This window comes from Suncus etruscus, chromosome 3 (genome assembly GCF_024139225.1).
Source record: "Suncus etruscus isolate mSunEtr1 chromosome 3, mSunEtr1.pri.cur, whole genome shotgun sequence".
Classification (NCBI taxonomy): Eukaryota; Metazoa; Chordata; class Mammalia; order Eulipotyphla; family Soricidae; genus Suncus; species Suncus etruscus.
The window spans coordinates 94,779,479-94,802,563 of record NC_064850.1 but is presented as its reverse complement, the minus strand read 5'-3'; the positions used below and the strand labels follow the sequence as shown (position 1 = coordinate 94,802,563).

The 23,085-nt window shown below is 41.2% G+C and overlaps 1 protein-coding gene and 1 non-coding gene across 2 annotated transcripts in view; one reads left to right on the top strand and one right to left on the bottom strand.

Annotated features, from left to right (window-relative positions):
• Window positions 1-23,085, bottom strand: part of DOCK5 (dedicator of cytokinesis 5) — a 239,930-nt gene that overhangs the window by 193,275 nt on the left and 23,570 nt on the right. The window lies entirely within an intron of this gene.
• Window positions 2,933-3,036, top strand: LOC126004826 (U6 spliceosomal RNA). Its single transcript, XR_007494072.1, has one exon. It is a non-coding gene; the product is annotated as a U6 spliceosomal RNA (small nuclear RNA).

The following is a 23,085-nucleotide window of genomic DNA, read 5'->3' as shown; positions in this document are numbered from 1 at the left end:
AGGGAAAATACAGTGGGGGGAGGGGACTTACAGGAAGTATCCAAGAGGAAAGACAAGTGGAAATTCAGGGAGGCCCAGGTGGCTAGAATACGTGGACACGGGATCAATGAAGAAAGGGGTATGAATCTTAGTTACCCTCGGAGTCTTCAGGTAAGCAGCACGTGCACACACAGAAAATTCCCATGGACAGGAAATAGATCAGCATAAAAGAGACATTTGCACACTCACACCTATGCTAGGAAACCTTGTAATGATGCATAGCAGCTGTGCTGCCTAACAAAAATTAAATGCAAACCTGGGGGGAAAACTAAGCTCTCAAGTAAATGTGTCCTAGAACAGGACTTAGACTCAAAACATAAAATTTAATACATAGTTCAGGATGCTGAGGCATGCAAAGAAAAAGGAATGTATTACCCAAAGTTAGGAGAAAAACAAATTAGTTAAGAAAAAAAAAAAAACCAGAAATGATAAAGTCAAACACAAGAACTGCTCCTAGTTAACTGAAACAGATTCAAATCACACCAAGCATGTTCTCTGACAACAATGAGCAGAAATTAAAAATCATTAACAGAAAGATAGGACAATTCAAAATCAACACAATCCACCATATAAAGATGATCCTCTTAGTAGGTTCCTTAGTAAATGTACAAAACATACTCGATAAAATCTATTCTAAAGTCATAATAAAATCTGTGAGCAAATTAGGATGATCTTCAATGAATAAAGAGCATTCATAATTTACCTATATTTAATATCAAACAAAATTACCAAATATTAACCTGGTTCAATTCCTTGTACCACATAGGCACTTGCATTGCATCCTTGGATGCTAGCACTGATGTCCTAGTTGGTCAAGAATTGCTGGGAGATAATATAATACAAGGGTTAAAATATTATCTTATATGTAGTCAACTCTAGTTAGGTCCCTGGCACTGTATATGATCCCTCAAGCACCACTCAAGGAGTGGCCCTTGAGCACAGAACAAGGAATAAACCCTGAGTACTGCTGAATGTGGCCCAAATACTGCCCCCTCACACCAAAAATATCTAAATGAGATGGAAAAAGAGGCAGGAGGAGGAGGAGGAGGAGGAGGAGGTGGAGGAGGAGGAGGAGGAGGAGGAGGAGGAGGAGGAGGAGGAGGAGGAGGACAAGCCACCAAAATGATAAACTTGCGTTTATCTCATCTTCATCAAACACAGCAAATCTTCAGCAAAACATAAGTAGGTCTATATAAAAACTGACCTTAGCTAAACCTAAGGTGAGGGTTAAAAGGACAGCACGAGAAGGATTGCAGACAGAGAGATGTCCTTGATAAGAAATTGTAGAGCTAGATTTGGCAATCACAAAGTGTTTTCTTTTGTTTGTTGTTTGTTTGTTTACTTTCAGGCTACACCCAACAGTGCTCAGGAGTTACTCCTGGCTCTGGGCACAGAAGTCATTCCTGGTAGGCTCAGGGGAATGCCAGGGATTGAACCCGGGTCTGTCGAAAGTTGGCCACGTCCAAAGCAAACACTCTACCATTGTGCTATTCTGCTCAGTCCCCTAGAAAGACACTTCTGACACAGAATTTAACCTGGGGAGTGGAGCAAAGAGAACCAAACTGTCCAATACCCGTAAGTGTGCAATCCCACACTAACAACACAAGAGGCAGAAACTATAGTGAATAGATGTTCAAGTGTCACCTGATGACCCCTCACAACCTTACCGATAGCAGAGCTGGTGGACTACATTTTGGTTTCAGGTCTCATTGTGCATAATAAAAGACCTTGAGGACAGATCCCTGAGGAGAGCTCTGCTCGTTTGTAAAATATAGCTATGTTAGCTGGGACCTGAGAGATAATTATCAACATATCTTGAGCAAGGTCTACACAGTGAATATTCTAATCCAGTATACAGTAATATAATGAATAATCCCAAAACATAGCTCATCGTGGGCAAAGGGTACACACTTCCTGCTGTGCTCCCTTACTGGCTTACAGACTCTTCTGATTGTTGTTGTTTTATTTGATATTATACATTAGTCAGTAAGAAGTGACCAAAAGATTATATTGTATTTATACAATACAAAGTATAAATAAATGGAAAGTGCTTCTGTTCCATGAGGTACAAAAAGAAAAAGATTTATCCTTTAAAAAAATACTGTTTTATACTTTTATAAGCTTAAGATTATAATTTTATAAGCCTAAGATTTTTCCTTGAAATTTCTTAATTCTCTTCTCCTCATCTTACTAAATTGTGTGTTTTTAAGATACATCTATTTCATTACTTAATTAATTCATTCATCCATTTCATTAATCTTAAAATGTATTAGCAGAGAATTATTCACATTATTGTTTTAAAATTTATATACCTACAAAAAGAGAAAGATTTTTTAAAAAATAGTTCCTTTGTAGGGATAGGAACACCCAGAATGATAGTGCAGTAAGTTGAGTGCTGCCTTCCACACAGCTGACCTGGCCTGTTTTTTGTTGTTGTTGTTGTTGTTGTTTTCAGTTTTTGGGTCACACCTGGCAGCACTCGGGTTACTCCTGGCTCTACGTTCAGAAATCGCTCCTGGCAGGCTCGAGGGACCATATGGAATGCTGGGATTTGAACCACCATCCTTCTGCATGCAAGGCAAATGCCTTACTTCCATGCTATCTCTCCGGCCCCATGACCTGGCCTGGTTTGATCCCCAACACAACGTCTTGACTCCAGTGCCCTGCCAGGAGTGACTCGAGTGCAGAGCGAAAGTAAACCCAAAACACTTGTGGGTGTGGCCTAAAATCCAAAACAACAAAAAATAGCCAAAGTCATTGGAACTGAAGATTTTAAAAGGTGGTGGGAGGGGCCCATAGGATACTAGTGGAGGGAAGAGTTCTGTTTATGAATGCCTCATTGATAGGTGTACGTAAGAAAAGTATAATTAACAGTATTAGAAAACAAAGACAGGTGTTCACTTCGGCAGCACATATACTAAAATTGGAACGATACCGAGATCAACATGGCTCCTGCGTAAGGATGACACACAAATTCGTGAAGCGTTCCATATTAAAAAAAAGAAAGAAAACAAAGACAGTATAGCAAGTACGGCTCATGCCTTACACACGACTGACTTGGGTTCAATCCCACTACTGCATGTGGTTCCCCAATGCCCTCCATGAGCACCGTCAGGAGTAAGTCCTTGTAACAAAATAAAACAAAACCAGTATTGTAAATCTTCAATAAAATTTGTAAAACACAAGAACAGAAAAGAAGTAATCATGTAGATCAAGGCAATTTTACAAAGAAGATATATCAGTGGCCACACACAATTCACTCCTGGCCCCCAGCCACCCCCTGCTCCAGATAACATCAGAGCATGTATAGGTAAGAAGAGAATGAAAAAGAAATAACAAAAATTATATACTATTTATAAAAGAATGTTATATGAATGGTGTAGAGATAAAATATTTCTAAAACACCATAAGATCTAGCTACTATTGGCAGCATAATGCTATTTCACATAATCCTGTCACAAATATATGTCTATTTCCCAGCTTGAGTTTCTTCTGGTAGTTTCACATTTTCTCATATTCTTTTCAAAACTTAATTCAAAATAAAGCTTAGATCTAAGTGCATAATTTAAGACTATGAAACTCCAAAAAAAAATTATGAAACTCCTATAAAGTTAACACAGAAGGAAACTTCAACGACTTCAAATTTGACCATCCCTTTAGAAAGATACAACATTAAAGTGCAATCAATGAAAGAAATAACTGATAGACTATGTCATTAAAATTTAAAACTGCTACTCTGCAAAAGAGTGATAAAGAGAAAGAGAAGAGAAGCCACAAGTATGGAGAAATAATTGGTGAAAGATATCATTGATAAAAAGACTTCAAAATATACTAAGTACTATTAACATTCAACAGTAAGAAAATATGCATTCCTATAAAACCTTTCATATCTGGAAATGGTGCAAAGAAGTCACAATTTACTTGGAACTGATTTTAGGCATTTCCAAAGCCAAAAATTGCCTGCCGAATCATACCAGACCTAATGACATTGAGCTGTAGTAAAAGTAGGATTTTTTGTGTAAAAAACACACCCAATCTGAGTGAAACTGTCCTAAGATTTCCACTCTTAACAGTAGCCTGAGAGTCACTCATGCTCCTTAGTGTTTGTCTCTAGAAAGACTACAAGGAGCTGTAGCACATTTACTTAGGGCTAGGCCCAAAATCCAAACCCCTGCACTGCCAGATGTCACCCAAGCTTCACCAGGATTCCTGAGCACTGCTTGGGAAGACTCATAAAATAAAAACAAAAGTAAAAATAGAATGAATGTTGGATTGGAGAGATAGTTTAAGCAGTACAGTACTAGATTTGCAGGTGGCAGACCTGGGTTGGATCCCGGCATCCTATTTGGTCCCCTAAGCTTACTAGAAGTGATCCGTAACTGCAGAGCCAGGAGTAACTGAGCACTGCCAGATATGCCCCACCTCCTAAAAAGAGTGGCTCTTGTAAAACAAAGACTGAATACTATTTTTACTTCTCAACTTTTGTTGTGAAAATCCACTGAATTTCTTTCTGTTACTGAAAACAGGCAGTTTCATAGATCTTCCACAAAAGCAAAGTGGCTCTAATAAGAATACTTGAAAAGAGGGAGATCCCTGTAGAGTGCAGAGGGCAGGCAAGCTCCTCTGAGAGGAGAGGATGTGAGCTGAGGCAGACATTTCAAAAAATTATTAATTCCAAAAATCCAGGATTTTTGGAATGTGGCAGAAGTAAGAATCTCAGTATGTAAAGCAATATAAATAAAAGGGTTTACTGACGAACTGTTTGTAGTGACTACTAATGTAGAAATAACCTAAGAATTCAGAAAAAGGGGACATAAAATAAATCACAGAACACATATGCTATGGATAATGAGCCACTGCTCAAAGGCATATGAGTCAGAAGTACAGTCACTGACCTGGAAAGTTGCCCTAAGTATGTTGCTAAATGGATCCAAAAAAGAACCACAAAAAGCAGGCTGCTGAGTAATGTATGGAACGTGAGGCTTCCAATTTCCCTGTGTAAAAAGGAAGCAAACAGGAGCCTCCACCACACATGGCTCCTCAGGGCATAGAGATACTTGTTGACCACAAAATCCACCTTCCTTAAAAGTTTCTACCCCTTGGAGTAAAAAGAAAAAAAAAAAGAAGTTTCTACCCGGATGTAACTTCAATACAAAACAAACAAAAAAGGTTTTAACTCTGATACAACACATAACACATACCATAACTATTTTCACACTATTGAGCAACCAATCAATACAAGTCTTTCACCTTGCAAACTGTGACTCTGAATCCCTAAACTAGCCCTTTTCCCCTCCCCCCAGCTCTACTAACTAGTATTCTACTTCCTGTTTCTATGAATCTGATTACTCATATAAGGGGATCATGCGGTAGTTTTCCTTTTGTGGCCGGCCTATTCCAATTACCACAATATCCTTAGGTTCATCTATGCTGTACTACATGTCTGAGTTTCCATTTAGCAAATCTGAATGCATTGTCTAGATCCACACTCCAATGAGCCGTTCATTCATGAATGGAGGCAGCCTTTGCTTCCACCCCTTAACTATCGGGAAAAACACTACTATGAACACAAGTGTACAAATATCTCTTTGAGACTTTGGTTTGGGTGTGTACCCAGAAATGGACTTAGGAGAAAATGGCAACAGTCTTTAAGGAAGTATACCATACTGCTTTCCACAGAGGGAATACAGTTCAAATTCCTTCCTCCCTCCTCCCCTAGTACATATGTGTGTGTGGGGGGGGCTGTTTTGGGCTGTTTTAGGGGAGTTGGACCACATCCAGCAGTACTCAAGGATTACTCCCATTTTATACTCATTCAGAGATAACTCCAGGTGAGTTTCGGGGATCATAAGGGGTGCCAGGGATCAAACCCAGTTTAGTCCTAAGCCAAGTGACCCCTCCCTATGCTATACTATCACTCTAGCTCCATCAAGCACCTTTTCATGTGCTTTGTAGTCACTTATATTTTTTCTCTGGAAAAATATCTATTACATTTGACTATTTTTACATAGGGTTTATATAGGTTTGTTGTTAAGCCCATTCATTGTACTATTTCTTGGCTCTTGTTTTTGTATCTCAAGGGCTTAAGGGGCGAAAGAGTCCTGTGTTTTTCCACTGCAGAGAAAATTCCAGTTAATCCCTGAAAGTCTCTTCCCATTTTTCTTCAACCTAAATTCTCCATTTTCTTCTTCTTTATTGTTATTATTATTATTATTATTTGTTTGATTGAAGCTACTCCTGAGCATCAAGGTAGGGTACTCATTCTTTTTGTTTGTTTGTTTGGGAGGGGCACACCCAGAGGCACTCAGGGGTTATTCCTGGCGGTGCTTGGAGGACCATATGGGATACATGGGATGGAGCATAAGTTAGCTGCGTGCAAGGCAAATGAACTACCCGCTGTGCTATTGCTCTGGCTCTACTCACTCATTCTTGTGTCAATTCAACAAACAGTCATTGGATGCAGTCTTCATTTTGTTCTGCTTGCCACAATTAAGAAAGCGGTGACTTCTTCTCTCAGGTGTGTGTGTGTGGTGGGGAGTAGTAGAAGAGCCAGGAGAACCCACAGGAAGCACAAGAAACTTACAGGGTGAGTTGTAGTGGTGACAAGGTGTCTATGGTTCCTTCTTGGGGTACAGGTTCTAAGAGAAATTTAGTTCCTAAAAGAATTTCGATAAATCAAATAATAATCTACAAAAAAAAAGTCCTAAATCCAACTTGAAATGTAAAAATGTTTTGCTGTTTGCTTTTTTGTGCAGTTTTCTTTATTTTTGGTTTTGAGCCACACCTGGCAGTGCTCAGGGATTACTCCTATTTGTGCTTGGGAGATGATAAGGGGTACCATGATCAAACCCATGTTGTTATTGTTGCTTTCAGGCCGTCCCCTTACATCGTATCTCTGTACTATCTTTCTGGTTCTGTAGAAATGCTTTTTTTGTTTGTTTGTTTGGTTGGTTGGTTGGTTGGTTGGTTTTTCAGCCACACCTGGTGACGCTCAGGGGTTACTCTTGGGTATGCACTCAGAAATCGCTCCTGGCTTGGGGGACCATATGGGACGCCGAGGGATCAAACCGCACGTGCAAGGCAGATGCCTTACAGCCTGAGTCACCGCTCTGGCCCCTGTAGAAATGCTTTAAAAAACATTTTTTTTCTTTGGCCACATCCATAGTTTTCAGGGGTTACTTCCTGACTCTGTGCTCAGAAAGCACTTCTGGTGGGTTTGAGGGAACATATGGGATGCAGGGTATTGAACCAGGTTCAGCTGCATGCAAGGCAAACACCCTAACCAAAATGCTATTGCTCTGGTCCCTAAAACAATTCTTTAATCTTAGTTGTCATGGAATGAATGTTTGTGTACCTCACAAATATACTTTTACTCAATGTGATAGAACTGGAGGTAGGGTTGAAGTGAAGCCATGCGAAGGTGAGTGTCCTTAGAAGGCAGTGACAACACCACAGCAAATACCCACAGCAGGAGCCAGTAAGAAGGCAAACCTGAAGGAGCTCCCTCCAGGAGCCTGACCCTGCAAGATTCAATAAAAATAAGTATTTTGGGGGCCACCAGATAGAACAGCAGAGGGAGTGTTTGACTTGATTGTGGCTGACTGGTTTCAACCCTCAACATCACATATGGTTCCCAGATCGCTGTCAGGAATGATAGCTGAGAGCAAAGCAATTGTGGCCCCCAAAAAACAAAACAACAACAGGAAGGGGAAAAAGTATCTTTGTTATAACAGCCTGAGAAGACCAAGGCATCCTTCTCTGGATAATAAAAGCAACCACTCCCCCCTACTTTTTTTATGGTTCTGTTTGAGGTATATTAAAACTTCACTTACTCATTTTTTCAATCATAAAACAAACATACTAACACATATACATTGTCAAGTACAGAGTCCACATAGAGGACTCAACCCATCTGTGTGTGTAGAATGCTCGAAAAATTAGCTACTCAGACCCAGGGTTTTCAAAGCAAAGTCCCTCTGAACGAGTGACCACAGCAAGCTCTCCTCCCTCCCCCAGCAGCACCCCAGGTGGGTGAGAAGGACTCTTGAGCAGCTGGAGGAAGTTTGCTGACCAGGCACTTGGCAGAGGTTTAAGGTATGGAAACACCTTTTGGCACAAGTCCTCCAAAATGCCATCCTTCCTGCAGGGGAAGCTGGCTGCAGTAAAGGAAATACTAATGGCCCACTGCCTTTAGAAAAGTTTTCTTTGGCTGAAGGGTAATAGTAATCTTACTAAAAGTCAGAAAGACCATCCTACGGTTTCATGGAAACTTCTGCTGAAAGGTGGGGACAGGTGGAACAAAGAGAGATTAGACAAAAAGGAACCATTTCTAAAGAGGTCAGACTCAATGAGGTAATGTGGCAAGAATTATGATTCCTGGGCTTCGTCCTATCTGATGGGAATTGCTGGGGGGAGGAGAGGGCGTTACAGATCAGCTTACTTATTCTCTTGGAACTGCTGTGAAACTTCTAAAGGAACAGCAATACCACTCTTTTATTTATAACTGAGAAATAAAGGCCCGACTGAGTCAGCGGCAGACCCAGGCCATTGTCTCCTGAACAAGAGAGGACCGCATGAACGATATTTCCATTTATTTTAAAGATGAGGTTTGAGAACTAGTTGTAAGTGAAAAGCAGAGGCCCTCCAGGGTATGGTCCACCTTTGAGAGCTCCCCTAAAATAATAATAGAATTAGTGGAAGAAAGTAAAATCTTCATCCATTATTAGAAACCAAAATAAAGCACTAGCCCTTAGCAGAGGCTTAATACACTGCAGCTCAGACAAAACAAACAAGCTGCAGGTGACTACACTGACCCCAATTTTCAGTTGAGAGAAACATCAAGTTCCCAGGAACTGCAAAAACCACTACTCCCAGCTAACTTCAAGAGGAGGGCAGAAGGGAAAGACGATATGGAACACATTTCTTTACCCCCAAAATGCCCTGAAGGGCCTGGCATCAAGGAGACACAGGAGAGGAAAAACCTTTTGATAGGCAAGCTCCAGGGGAAGCCCAGCTCCGGGAGAAGCCCAGCTCCAGCACTGGTTCCTTAGTCTGTCACTCTGGCCAAGTCATTTACCTTTTCTAGGTCTCCAGCCTCTATTCCGCCAACTGGCACACAACTGTGCCTTCTACAGAGAACTGTTGAGAGGATTCAATGATGAGAAACTAAAGTGCTTAAAGTCCCTAAAAATGCACATTAACTGATGTCAATATTTAATGTAAGTCATTAATCTAATGTAAATATTCTTCTGGAAACAGAAACAGACAAGAGCTTTTTTGTTTCTGGTTTTTGTTTGTTTGTTTTTGGACCACAATTGGCTGTACTATTGGCTCTGCACTCAAGAATCAATCCTAAACCAAAAGGGTTGGACCATCTAGGGTGCTGGAGATCAAAAGAGAAAGTGAGCAGGTCAGCAGCAGGCAGTGCAAACTCCCTAAGAGCTACATTATTGCTCCAGCCCCAAGATACAGACACGGCTTTATACATAATTTAGTGATAACTGGAAAACAGTGAACAGGGTGTATGTTTAATAATGCTAAAGAATTTGAAAAATAACTTGTAGAGATAAAGCTACAGAGATTGGCCCCAATTGCAAAGAGACAAAGAAGCAGTTAAGAGGAAATTTGAGAAGCAAGATAAATGAATGGCATGTCAGGGCCTCCACACTTGTAAATAACAATCCCGCTCCACCCCCACAGGAGACAGGAAGTGCATCCTCTATAAAAACTGGTGAGGGATGTTCCAAACTCCAGGACCTTAGCAAGAGAGCTGTGTTGGGGTGAAATAACACAAAGAAAATTCCCCATTTAACTGTTAGTGAGTTCCGAGATACTTTATCCTTTGACAATATCCAAGAGCCCTAGTATCTGGGCTTGTTCTGACAAGGTTTGAAATAGAAATTCTGCTGGAAGAATGAACTTCTCAGAAAAATTCTAGATATATTTCATTCAGCATAATAGTTTCCATGTCCATCCATGACACAGAATAGTCTCACTCATTTGTGGGATTTAAGGAAAATAAAAGATAGTATGGTAATAGTACCCAGAGACAATAGAGATGAGAGGTTTGAAAGGACCAGCCCATAAAATGTAGCTCACCACAAAGATTGGTGAGCTCAGTTAGAGAAATAACTACACCATCAACTATCATCATAATGGTGATGAGCAAGAGAACTAGAATGCTTGTGGAAGATAGGCAGGAAGTGGGAGAAGAGGGAGCTAGGGGGCATTGGTGGTGGGAAGATTGAACTAGTGAAGGGGGGGTATACTTCTTGAATGACTGAAACCCATCTACAAATATGTTTGTAATCATGGTGCTTAAATAAATATTTTAATTAAAGAAAAGAACAAAATTACTCAATGTGATCAGTTCTCTTGAAGGGGATGAATTGTGAGTAGAAAATGGCAGGTGGGCCTGTGAGCAAAAGCTCTGTCTAGGCCCCACTGCTGACCTGGCTTTAAAAAATTAGAAAGAAAAAAAGAAAGAAAATTCTAGGAGCCAGAGTGATAGCACACCAGTAGTGAGTTTGCCTTGCACACAGATGACCATGGATGGACCCGGGTTTGATCCCTGGCATCACATATGGTCCCGAGCCTGCCAGGAGCGATTTCTGAGCACAGAGCCAGGAGTAACCCCTGAGCATCACTGCTGGGTATGGCCCAAAAACAAAAACAAAAAAATTCTCGACATAGAGGCAGAGCATAGCAAGCACAGTGGGAAGGGCACTTGCCTTGCATGTGGCTAACTGGGGTTTAATGGACTGCATCCGATATGATCCCAGAGCACCACTAGGAATGATCCCTGAACTCAGTAATCCCTGAGCACAGAGCTAAATTCTGAGTTCAGTAAGGTGAGGCCCCAAAACAAACCAGCAAAATATTCTAGACATAAAGGCATCTGATGGTCTAAAATAAAATGTATGTGCATATGTGTGTATATATAATATATAAAATTAGAGAGAAAGAGCCAATTCTAATCTTTCCCACCCACTCCCCTCTCTTATTTTAATGGTGCCAGGTTTAATGGAAACCAGGGTCTCATACATGCAAATAATGCATTTTATCTCTAAGTTGCATTCCTGGGTCCTCATTCTTATATTAGAACAAGCAGTCAAGATACACAACCATAAAGGTAAATTCTCCCACATGAAAAATGTTGCATAGAAAAGAATAAAATAAACTTAGTCATAGAAGAAGGTAGAGCAAGTATCACAGGTATAATTTCAGTAGCTACAGAGGCGAGTAAGACTAAGATTACCAATATTAGCAGCAACTGCTAATATTCAAATCTGTCTGCCTACTGAAACACAGGAGAACTGAAAAGAATTCACTGGATCATATGATGAGTGTAAGTACTGCCATACATCATATTCTGGTCATCTCATGGCTCTCTGATTAATATCTGGACATAGACCGATATGAATATTTCTTCTTCCAGGCCAATTTCAAATCACTCTCTGCCACCAGGACATGCCACCAAAGCACCCAGTTTGATTTCTGGGTCCCTGGAACTAAAGGCACTAGTATTACTTCTATTTGGCACATTTGTGCTGATTTTTTCTGAACCTAAAATTCTCAAAAGAGAGTTCCATGAATCAGGACTACCCCAGTGAATAATCCAGTTTATAATCTTATAAACTGATAGTAACTTTAGCAGCTAGGCTTGAGTGCTGTGTTTCTTAGACCAACCATCATAAAAGTATCCAGAGACAAGCAACAGAAATGCTTATCAAAACACTTTTAAATGATTATCTAATTTGACATTTTTCAAATTGGTGTACATATATACATCATTTATCTACCTATACATTAAATATACATATATAAATATATGTGTGTTTTCAGGGTTTGAGAAAGATTAAAGAAAAGCCCTGAGGCTTTAAGTAACTACTTTAAATTACTTGATATAAAATTATAATCAACTTTGACCCTACCAAAACCAAGGGAGTGACACCAAGGTTAATCGTTGGCACTGACTTTATTGTCAGTTCCTTCAAAATAGTGCAATACTTTAGTAGATGGTTGTTTTCTTTCCTTTTTTTTTTTTTTTTTAAATAAAAACGGGTATGCCAGAAGTGCTGTTGCTAGAAATAGAAAGGACAAGAAGAGACTGAGTGGGCAGCAAATAGCTGTCTTGCCCTGCCTAAGAAGAACTCTCCTTTGTTTCCTCCTGCAAGGCCACTGTCTCCCCCCTCATCACCACCATGACCACCCATCATATTCAGCCACAAAGACCTGATCCTGCACTGAAATATGCAGGCCAAGACACAGAACTAGAATTTCTTACACCTCTCCTGTGAATCTAGGACATTCAAAAAAGCAAGTTCCCTAGGAACCCCTCTGCACTCTACCCTACACAGAATCTGCTCGGCTCAAAGGTGCTCTGTTCCCACAGAATACATTGACTGCCATGTCACTCTAGCTTATCCGTGTTTTAAAGCTGAAATCAAACTGGTCACCCAATTCCCTGACACTTTTCACACAAACACAAAGCATCCCACTGAACCATTGTTAGAACATTCTCTGGTCTGGACAGCCATATCCCAGGGTAGAAGGATGACTCCCTCTCAGAATCAGAGCCAGGAATTCCCCAGCTCAGTGACTTGCAGTTTCCCATTCCTCATTTCAAATGAGCCACTTGCTTCCAAGACTTCACAGGTCATGCATGGGGGAGGGGGCCTGCCAAAAGCACACGGAGTCTTTCATTTTCATCCCTAGACTGCATTGGTAAGAGGGTATGTGAAGGTGGCCTGCAAGGGACAAAAACAAAGCTGGAGGGGCCAACGCAATAACACAGCAGTAGGGTGTTTGCCTTGCATGCAGCTGACCCAGGACAGACCTTGGTTTGATCCCCGGTGTCCCATATGGTCTCCCAAGCCAGGAGTGATTTCTGAGCACATAACCAGGAGTAACCCCTGAGCATCACAAGTCATGGCAAAAAAAAAAAAAAAAAGCAAAGCTGAAATATGATTCTGGCACAAAGGTTCCCATTCTGGTCTTCACTGTATCAGAAGCAATATGGCCAACCTGGCCATTCCTGTGTGTCAAAAAGAGCCCATGTTCATCTCTGCCTGCCTCATATTTACAGGGTAGAGAGTTTGTAGAAAATGAACCAACCAGTATCTGTTCACCAACAGCTGATTCCATCCCAGCATATGAGACAAGTAGTAAAGAACCAAGAAACATTTGAGCTCAAGTTTGTTCTTGAGTCCATGGGGAGGAAGATGGGAGATGACAAGTGACAAGATCATCGTGAGGGCTTTCTGCAAACATTACTAAAGCAAAATCCACAAAATCAGGTTTGAGAGCAAGTGGAATAAACATAGAAGCTGAAAAGATAAACAAAAGATGGAAATAGGGACCTGCAGGATCAGACATACCTACAGTAAGGTGTCAGAAGGGTATCTGCCCTCCATCAGAGGCACTCTAACTGGTCTGCCCTGCACACATGCCTGCATTAGTTAACCCCACACCACTAATGCATATGCAGGAGAAGTGGTGACCAGTTCTATAGGTCACTGATATCCAAACTCTCTGCAAGCAAGAACAAAAGACCCAAGTTTTAAACCAGCCTTTCTTAGAGCTGGACCTCAGTGGGGAGGACCTTTGCCTTGTACATAGCCATCCTGGGTTCAATCTCTGGCATCCCGTTTGTCCTGGAGCCCCATCAGGAATTATCCTTGAGCACAGAGCCAGGAATAAGCCTGGCTTACACATGGCCAGATGTGGCCTCAAAACAAAACAAAATAAACAAAGAAAAACCCACAAAAATAATGCCTTATCTATAAACTGAGGGGTTGGGGGAAGAATCTGGGGACAGATTTGCTCATCCAAGCAAAGTTTCTCTCAACACACCCTTATTTCTCCCCTGCCCTTAAGATGTTTCTGCCAGGCACACACCACAAAAAACAAGTACAATTGGTGCTGGCAGGGATGTGAGAGAAGGGAACTCTCATTTGCTGCTTGTGGGAATGCCGTTTAGTCCAGCAATATGGAGATTCCTCAAAAAACTGGAAATGTAGCTCCCATATGATCTAGATATACTACTCCTAGGGATATACCCTAGGAACACAAAAACACAATAAAAAAAAATGCCTTCCTCACACCTATATTCATTGCAGTGTTATTTAATAGTCAGAATCTGGAAACAACCCAGATGCCTGACAACTGATGAATGGCTAAAGAAACTGTGGTACATATACACAGTGGAATATTATGCAACTGTCAGAAGAAATAAAGTCATAAAATTTTCCTATACATGATGGAAATGGAAACTATTATGCTGAGTGAAACAAGTCAGAGGGAGAGAGATAGACACAGAATAGTCTCACTCATCTATGAGTTTTAAGAAAAATAAAAGACATTATTGCAATAATGCCCAGAGACAAAAGAGATGAGGGCCAGAAGAACTGGCTTACGATATGAAGCTCACCATAAAGAGTGGTGAATGTAGTTAGAGAAATAACTACACTAACAACTATCATAACATTGTCAATGAGTGAGAGAAATAGAACGCCTGTTTTGAACACTGGCAGGGGGTGGGGGAGGAGGGAAATGGAGGGCATTGGTGGTGGGAATGTTGCACTGGTGAAGGAAGTGTTCTTTTTATGACTGAAACCCAACTATAATCATGTTTGTAATCATGTTGCTTAAATAAAGATATTATTTAAAAAAAAAAGTCTCTGCCAGGGCCCTTGTTAAAGGTGCATTCAAAATTTTAAGAAGTGTGTTTCTGATGTCAGGGTAAGAAACTGTCTTTTTGGACATGCATTTCATTTGCATTATCAGTTCTCCAAGGGCTTGGGAGGTATTCACCAAGATAGTTTATGTTTCCCTAAAGGATCCAAGAAAGACAAATTTTAATTAAACCCTGATGTAGCAAGAGAAAAGCCCAAACAAGAATCAAAATGAGATCTGCCTCACAGGTTTCAGTTTCTCACATCTTCTTCAAAGACTTCAGAAACAGCATGCAGGAAACATCACTAAAAGGAAATGCTAGTTTTCCCAGTCAAAAGAGGAAGAAACCTAGAAATTTTCAGCTTTGTTTTGCTACATTCATGCATTTTCCAAGGGGCTCCCGACTTCTTGGGAAAAGAAAAAAAAAAAAAAAGAAACAACTGTCCCTATCCTGGAGAAGAGAGCTTAGAGCAGATAACTTGGAGGAGCAGAGGAACTACACCAGCGAAGTTGTAAGGCAACTCACCCAACAGGGCTTTCCATACCGCCCCACTTCAGGCCAGATATAGAAGGACCTCCCCTGCTTCTGGGTCTGGAGGGATCCACAGGAAACTGCTCTCTTGATTAGACTCCCGCTGAGACTAAGGTTTAGCTTTCCATCCTTCATTCCAAGCCACACACCAGCCACACCATAAGCCAGGCCTCATCAGGGGACCTTTTCAAACAAACTTGCCCACCCACAAGCACTGTGAACCATCTACAAAGCTCATACTTGAGAATCAAGCATGTCTTTTTCTTGGAATCAAAAAAATTAGCCTTTAAACCACCAGGGGACTATTCTCTACACAGCAAATGAACCTTATTCAGAGATCTGGCAGTAAAATTTCGAGGTCAATTAAACATAGCTAAGCCTTAAAGTCTTCATCTATTCCCTGAGCATTTACATGGGATGCCTTTAGTGGACACGGGACAAATCAACCCCATCTTGACAGTGCTGGAAACCACACTGGCCTTGCTGGGGGATTTCAATCCTCTCGCTAGCAACCATCAACATAAGCAAAATGATTCAGACACTTTCTAAATACCCTGAATGAATTGGTTACAGTCACATGATATATCTGAAATTTTCCTCTCAAAACACTCTCCAACTAAAATGGGACTCAGATGTTGCAAGCAAATATATATCCAATCCCCTTTCTAGGTGGTACCTACTTCAAGCACTTACTTCCCCTACTCCTTATAAATTCCTATAGGCATTGGGCATAAGATGCTGGCCTGTAGCATTTAACACAATGCTTGGCCCATTGCTGAGACTGGTATGAAACATCAAGAAAGAAATTAATATGGGACTGGTGAGATACTAAAGTGGGTCAGGCTTGCTTTCTATGAGGCTGATGTGGGTTCAAACCCTGGCACCACAGATGGTTGCCCCATACCCCACCATGAATGAATACAGTCAGGAATAAGCCCTGAATAAGCAGAAGGAAGGAAGGAAGGAAGGAAGGAAGGAAGGAAGGAAGGAAGGAAGGAAGGAAGGAAGGAAGGAAGGGAGGGAGGGAGGGAGGGAGGGAGGGAGGGAGGGAGGGAAGGAGGGAGGGAGGGAGGGAAAAAGGAGGGAGGGAAGAAGGAAGGAAGGAAGGAAGGAAGGAAGGAAGGAAGGAAGGAAGGAAGGAAGGAAAAGAAATAAGTATAATAAAAAGGGTCAAATAAAAAAGATATTAAACAATAATCAATGTCTGCAACAAAATGTTTCCCATATAAGATTATACTGATGGGTTTAGACTTGACTATTTTGATCACCCTCATTAACTGAACTATCAAGCTAATACTCTACTTTTCCTTATTGCTGTTTATTTTTTTTAATAGCTGGCTTTTTCCATTTGAAAAACTCTTTACATAGGAAGCTTTTTTTTTTTTTTACTAGATGATAAACTATGTAAACTGGCTGTTTGTAATTCATGGATTCTTTTAAGTGCTAACTGAGGTGATTAGTCCCATTTAATAAGCAATTACTATGTGCCAGACTCTGTTTGGAAAGCTCCAGGCCCTAGTCACTCTCCTTCCATCCCTGTGATAGACTCTGACATTTGGATTGATGAAGAAATGGGCCAGTAGCTCATCAAAAACATATGCCCTCCTGAAGAAACCTTCTTCGGCGTGTTCTGTGCTTCACTTATGCACCAGATCATATTCCCCTGTAAACATGAAACTTTTCAGAAAACATTTCATGCATTGTTCCACTCTTTCCACTCACAACAGATTCCTGAGGACCTGGAAATTATTCCCCTGAATTCAGATCTCCTTTGGAAAATCTGTATGAGATAAATACATTTAAAAATGCTTAGGTTGTGCACGTGGTTGACCTGGGCTCGACCCCCATCAACCCATATGGTCCCCCAAGCCTGCCAGGAGTAATTTCTGAGCACAGAGATACAAGAAACCCCTTAACCCCATTGGGTTTAGCCCAAAAACAAAAAAGCAACAACAAAATGGGCCCTGTGGTTCAGATAACTTTTTTGTTTTTGAGCTACACTTGACATTGCTCAGGGTCTTCTCCTGGGTCTGTGCTCAGGGGTCACTCAGAAACCATATGGGAAGCCAGGATCAAACCTGGTCAGCATGTATGACAAGTGCCCTTCCTGCTATACTACCTCTTCAGCCCCTTGTCGTGATATTTTCCGAAATGTCACTACTGGGGGAAAAAGATTTCTAAATACCATGACTGAAATACACCCCTATACTTCTCTGAGTCCTTTACCAACACTTTTAGCCTTGTCACCAGCTGGCCTTAATCAGCCTACATGTACTGTTTCTTCCTGGTTAAACTCTGTTTTGGGAAGAAGGAGTTTGGGTCCCACCTGGCAATGCTCCTTCTTGCTCTGAGCTTAGGGTTCACACCTAAATGACTCAGGCTCAAGCCATGACATGCAAAGCCAGCACCTTACCCACTGTAAAATTTCTCTGCCCCCTAAAATGCCTACTTCAAGGGACAAGAGCCATAGTATGGCAGGCAGGGAACTTACCTTGCATGCAGTTGACCTAGGTTCAATTCCCAGCACTACATATGGTTTCTCAAGCTCCACTAGGAATAGCCTTAAGTACAGAGCCTGAAGTAAGTCTTGAGCACTGTCGGGCTTGCCCCCCCCCCAATAAAGTAAATAAATAAAATGTATACTTTGGATTCTTGAAGCGAAATAAACAAGGATCCTTGTGTTTATATCTTCTGTTTAAAGTGCTTAAAGCTTAACTCTCATTGGGGCAGAAAAGAGAGACTTGTTGATTTTCCATATCCCTTCCAGGATCCAAATCTCAGAAAAATAAAATCATTCCAAGAGAAAAAAAGCTCAGGCATCATCTAATACTGACATTGTTTCAGTTTTTAAAAGCAATTCTTTCAGTGTTAGGGCAATTATAAGTACCCTAAAAGTGCATGTGCAATTTTTTTTATAGAGACACACACAGTTCAAACTGGGAAAAATTCCCAGGTCTCCTTAGTCTTAAACCTTTCTCCAACAAAAAGTGAAAGTTCTCTTGGCCAGAAAGTCTTCCTAATGGTTGAACAAATAGAACCTAATGAAAAGCACCTTCTACCAGGTTCATGACAGAGATGATTAGTGATAAATTCTCCAGTGATCTACTTAGCTAATTACCCACCCCAAAGTGGACTTGAAAGGAATAAGTGTCCCCTGGTAATGCAGCTGCCATCAGACACTCACTTTACTTCACTGTGTGCGTGACCAAGCCTGGGGCCCAAAGAGCAAAACATACTTTCCCAGTTCCCAACAATTTCATGATTCACAATTTGCTCATGGTAGTCTTACCATGAGACAAGGGTGAAGGCTCAAACTTGCTCTAAGCCTCTTTCAAATGGCATTTCAGAGGAAGGCAGTGCAGGACATTTTTGCAGACTCTCACTCACCAGATGCCTTAGCGAATAAAGAACTCCTTTTCCTTCCCTGGTGCTATGGCCCTGATTTTCTCATCATGCTCTAGGGTGGCAAGTGCCAACAAAATAGCACCACACCACATGTCCTTTCTATTGGCTATTTTCTGTGGATTCCAAACCAGTCCTTCTGGAATGCAAAAATATGGGAAAACAACAAAACACACTAGCTATTAGGGAGGGTGCAGGGACAAAAAGCACGCAAAGAAATAACGGACAGAGGCAGATTTTAATCTTAACCAGAAGCACATGATCTGTCCTTTACTCTAAGAGATTTCCCATAGTCACAAAAAGCTCTGGAAAGTTACTCTGAAAGGTTATATCCATTTTTGGTTCTGTTGCAACATTGCTGGAAACAAAGAGCCACTTGAGTTACCTTAGGAACTAAGGTGTTTAGGATGTAGACTGGAAAGCTGTTGAGAAGAAAATCATCTCTCAAGCTTGGGATGCACCCTACATACACCCCATCTCAAAGGCTTGAGGAATAGCTCACTCTCTTAGGCTTGGGCCCTTTCCACAACTGTTCCTGTTCTGCTATTAAACTTACTATTATCTGCTATCAGTTTACTCCGTTTCCTTAAGTTTTTCTTTTTCTTTTTTTTGTTTGTTTCTTTGGGGGTCACACCAGGCAAAGCTCAGGGGTTATTCCTGGCTCTACGCTCAGAAATTGCCACTGGCAGGCACAGGGGACCATATGGGATGCCTGGATTCGAACCACCGTCCTCTGCATGAAAGGCAAACGCCCTACCTTCATGCTATCTCTCCGGCCCCTTCCCTGTTTTTCATCCAAGACTTTGCCACTGACAATTCTCTCCAAAAGCATCCTCTGATTGGTTTGTGACAAAAAAATATCTTCCAGGGCGGGAGCAATAGCACAGTAATAGGAAGTTTGCCTTGTATGCAGCCAAACTGAGGGACCCGTGTTCCCATATGTTCCCCCGAACCTGCCAGCAATGATTTCTGAGCACAGAGCCAGAAGTAAGCCCCGAATGCCACCAGATGTGGCCCAAAAACAAACAAACAATATGTATATTCCAGTATTAGTACAGGGACAAGTTGCTTGCCTTGCATGTGGTTGATGCCAGTTTAATCACCACATTGGGTCTCCCAAACACTTCCGGGGATGCCCCTTGAGCACAGAGTCACAAGTAATCCCTGAACACCAGTGACTGTGGCCCAAACCATCCCCCATATACACAAACAAAAGCCTTATGATTCCTTCATTCTAGTTTCCAGAGAACCAGCTTGACTCAATTTACTTTGTACCTCATCCAGGCAATGAAATGGCCTCCCTAGAGTGGTGAGCACACCCACACAGCAGTCTGTCATAAGCACAGGGGTCAGCTGCGAGGTCAAACACAGTTACCTCTGTCTTCCCTGGGTCTTCTGAAAGGTTGCATCCAAATGCAGGAACTATCTGTCACTTAGGCAATAGCCCAGATCCTCAGTAGTGTGCTGCAACAAGCTTGAACTGGCATGTAAGAATGCACATTTTTTCAGTTCTGTGAGCTACTTGCTATCCCTGGCAGTTTGAAACTGGCTACAAATGAGTGTTTGCATCACAGATACTGACAAATGCTACAAATCTGCTATCCTGCTACCCCACCCCAGGACACTACTGCAGTATTACTGGTCAAAGGAAAAAACAACAAGGCAAACAATGCTTACTACCAAGCTGACATTTGATGGCCTGCACCATTTCCTTCAAGTCCCCTTTCCCAACCCCTGCACCCAGGTCATAACTGACAAGGTCCTCACTAACTCATTCGCCAGAAGGTCGCAAGTGCTTGGGCTGAGCCAGTGTCCCAGACTTCACCAACTTTAATTCCCTTCTCCACAAGCTTCAACTTCTTCTCTCAAGTTTCCCAAATACCCTGTTACAATAAGGTCATTTTGTTAAATTCCTGTGGCCCAAAATACATTCTTTTTCAGCCCTTTCATGTTGATTCTGATACAGTTATGGCTTCATACCTGGGAGTCCTTTGATGCACTGATTTTCAAAACCTCTTTACCCTTAGGAACTTTAGTTGGGAACTACTGTAATCTGTGGTTGAAAACTGCTGATTGTTAAGGAGCAGTTAACTTTTCAGGCTGGTGAGAAATTTCTGCATTGAGTCACAGACCAGCAAACCCCAGCTTTAATAGACTTCCCATGAGTGGGACTATCTGTGTCTACGAGTTCTCCAGATTCATCCAATTGCTGACCTATTTGTTCATCAGGCAGATGCAGTTGTTTCTTTCTACCTCACGTTACCATGCTTTGCAGAAAGTACATTTTTTACAAATTCAATTAGGGGCCTAAAAGATAGTACTAAAGTACTAAAAGTACTAAAAAATAGTACTTGCCTTGCATGCAAGCCGACCAGGGTTTGATTCTTATCACACCACAAAAATCTCCCAAATCCTGTCTGGAGTGATCTCTAAGCAGTGCCCAATGAAGTACGTGTGCACACGCACACAAGCATGCGTGCGCACGCGCACACACACACACACAATTTATTTCAAAGCAAGTTTATGACACCATTCTTCAAACAGTATTTTATATGTATTGATTACAAGTCCATCTCTTATTATTCCTTCACTTTTTATCTGTAATAAGTAGTGTTTGATGTTACTAGTTTGGGAAAGAAGTAAATATGCTAAGAAAAAGCAAGAGAACTGGAATTAGAGCCTGGAGTCTTTAAGTGGCTGAGTTGCTGCAATCTCAAAATACAATTTAAGTGGTAAAGGAGTTGCTTTTTATGACTTAGTGAACAAAGTCCTTCCTTGTGCTGCAGCGTATCTCTGTGCATGCTGCTGAATGATGGTGTGTTAGCAGAGCCCTGATCACCAAAGCTGAAATAGGATGATATCTGGAAGACAATTATCATATCATGAGAGGGAGGACTTGATATTTTTGTTTTACTGTATCCAAGCCCAAGTAAGGAAAGGAAAGGAAAAATCTACCTATGAAGATTGAAAGTTTTAATCTGGCAAAAAAAAGTTCTATATTTCAAATCACACAGAATTTCTGGTCGCACACTCACGTACCTCTGCTAAAATAAATCTCTCTTTAACACTCTGGAAAAGATGACTTGGAGTGAGGTGGAGATCAAATGAACAAGATCACAAGTTCAGCTTGTAGTGGAGAAAATTAGTTCTCATTTGTGGATCACTTAACCAGGCTACAGGGTAGAAGAAAGCCACCCAGAAGTTAGACGGAAAGGATTAGATTACAATTGGCATGTGAAGGAGAAAGGCCATGAAGATATAGGTTTCTTTGCCTCAAAGAATTTTCTAGGCTAAGCTTTCATGAGGAAGTCTTCAAATAGAAAATTCAACAATAAGTCAACTTCTGATTGTGGAAGTTTTTAGTTGATGGATGTAAATTTCTTGGTACTTAATTTGTAGTTTTTAGAAAACAAAACTGGGTCAGAGCAGGTAAGGCTGGACCTTACATAGTCCCTAATTCCTTAAGGAACCCTGATTTAATACCAAACCTTGATTTGATCCCCAGAACCACGTATGGTCACCCAAGTTCCAGTACAGCTCATTCCTGAGCAAAAAACCAAAGTAGACCTTGGGCACCAATGGTTGTGACCAACAGGCCTCAACTAAATAAGCAAATAAAATTTAATTCTTAATAAAATAGGGGCCGGAGAGATAGCATGGAGGTAAGGCGTTTGCCTTGCATGCAGAAGGACAGTGGCTTGAATCCTGGCATCCCATATGGTCCCCCGAGCCTGCTAGAAGCGATTTCTGAGCATAGAGCCAGGAGTAACCCCTGACTGCTGCTGAGTGTGACCCAAAAACCAAATAAAATAAAATAAAATAAAACAAAATAAACCCTAAAAATTCTTCACACTCTTAGGAATTTGAAGTAGAAAGAAAGCAGATATTTTTAAAGATTTTTTTCTTTTTTTTAAATTAACTTTGTATTTAAACGCCATGGTTACTAACATGTTCGTAATTGGGTTTCAGCCATAAAATGCACGCCCCTTCACCAGTGCAACTTTTCCACCACTAATGGTCCCATTTTAAAAAATAGGTTTCAGGGGCCAGAGTGATAGCACAGTAGTAGGGCGTTTGCCTTGCACGTGGCTGACCCAGGATGGACCTCAGTTCGATCCCTGGTGTCCCATAGTCCCCCAAGCCAGGAGTGATTTCTAAGTGCATAGCCAGGAGTAACCCCTGAGCACCACCAGGTGTGGTCCAAAAACAAACAAAAAATAGTTTTTCTACAGATATAAAAAATAAGCTAAATTAAATAAATTTATTGTATCTGTAACACCAAGTACAAGCCCAGTTCCCTAAACCTGATTATCAATACTTTTGTGCTATATACATTTTTCAATGAGCTTTTAAGCATTCAGGAACATAAAATATTAAGTGACTTTAGGGGCCAGAGCAACAATATAGTAAGAAGAGTACCTGCCTTGCACATAACG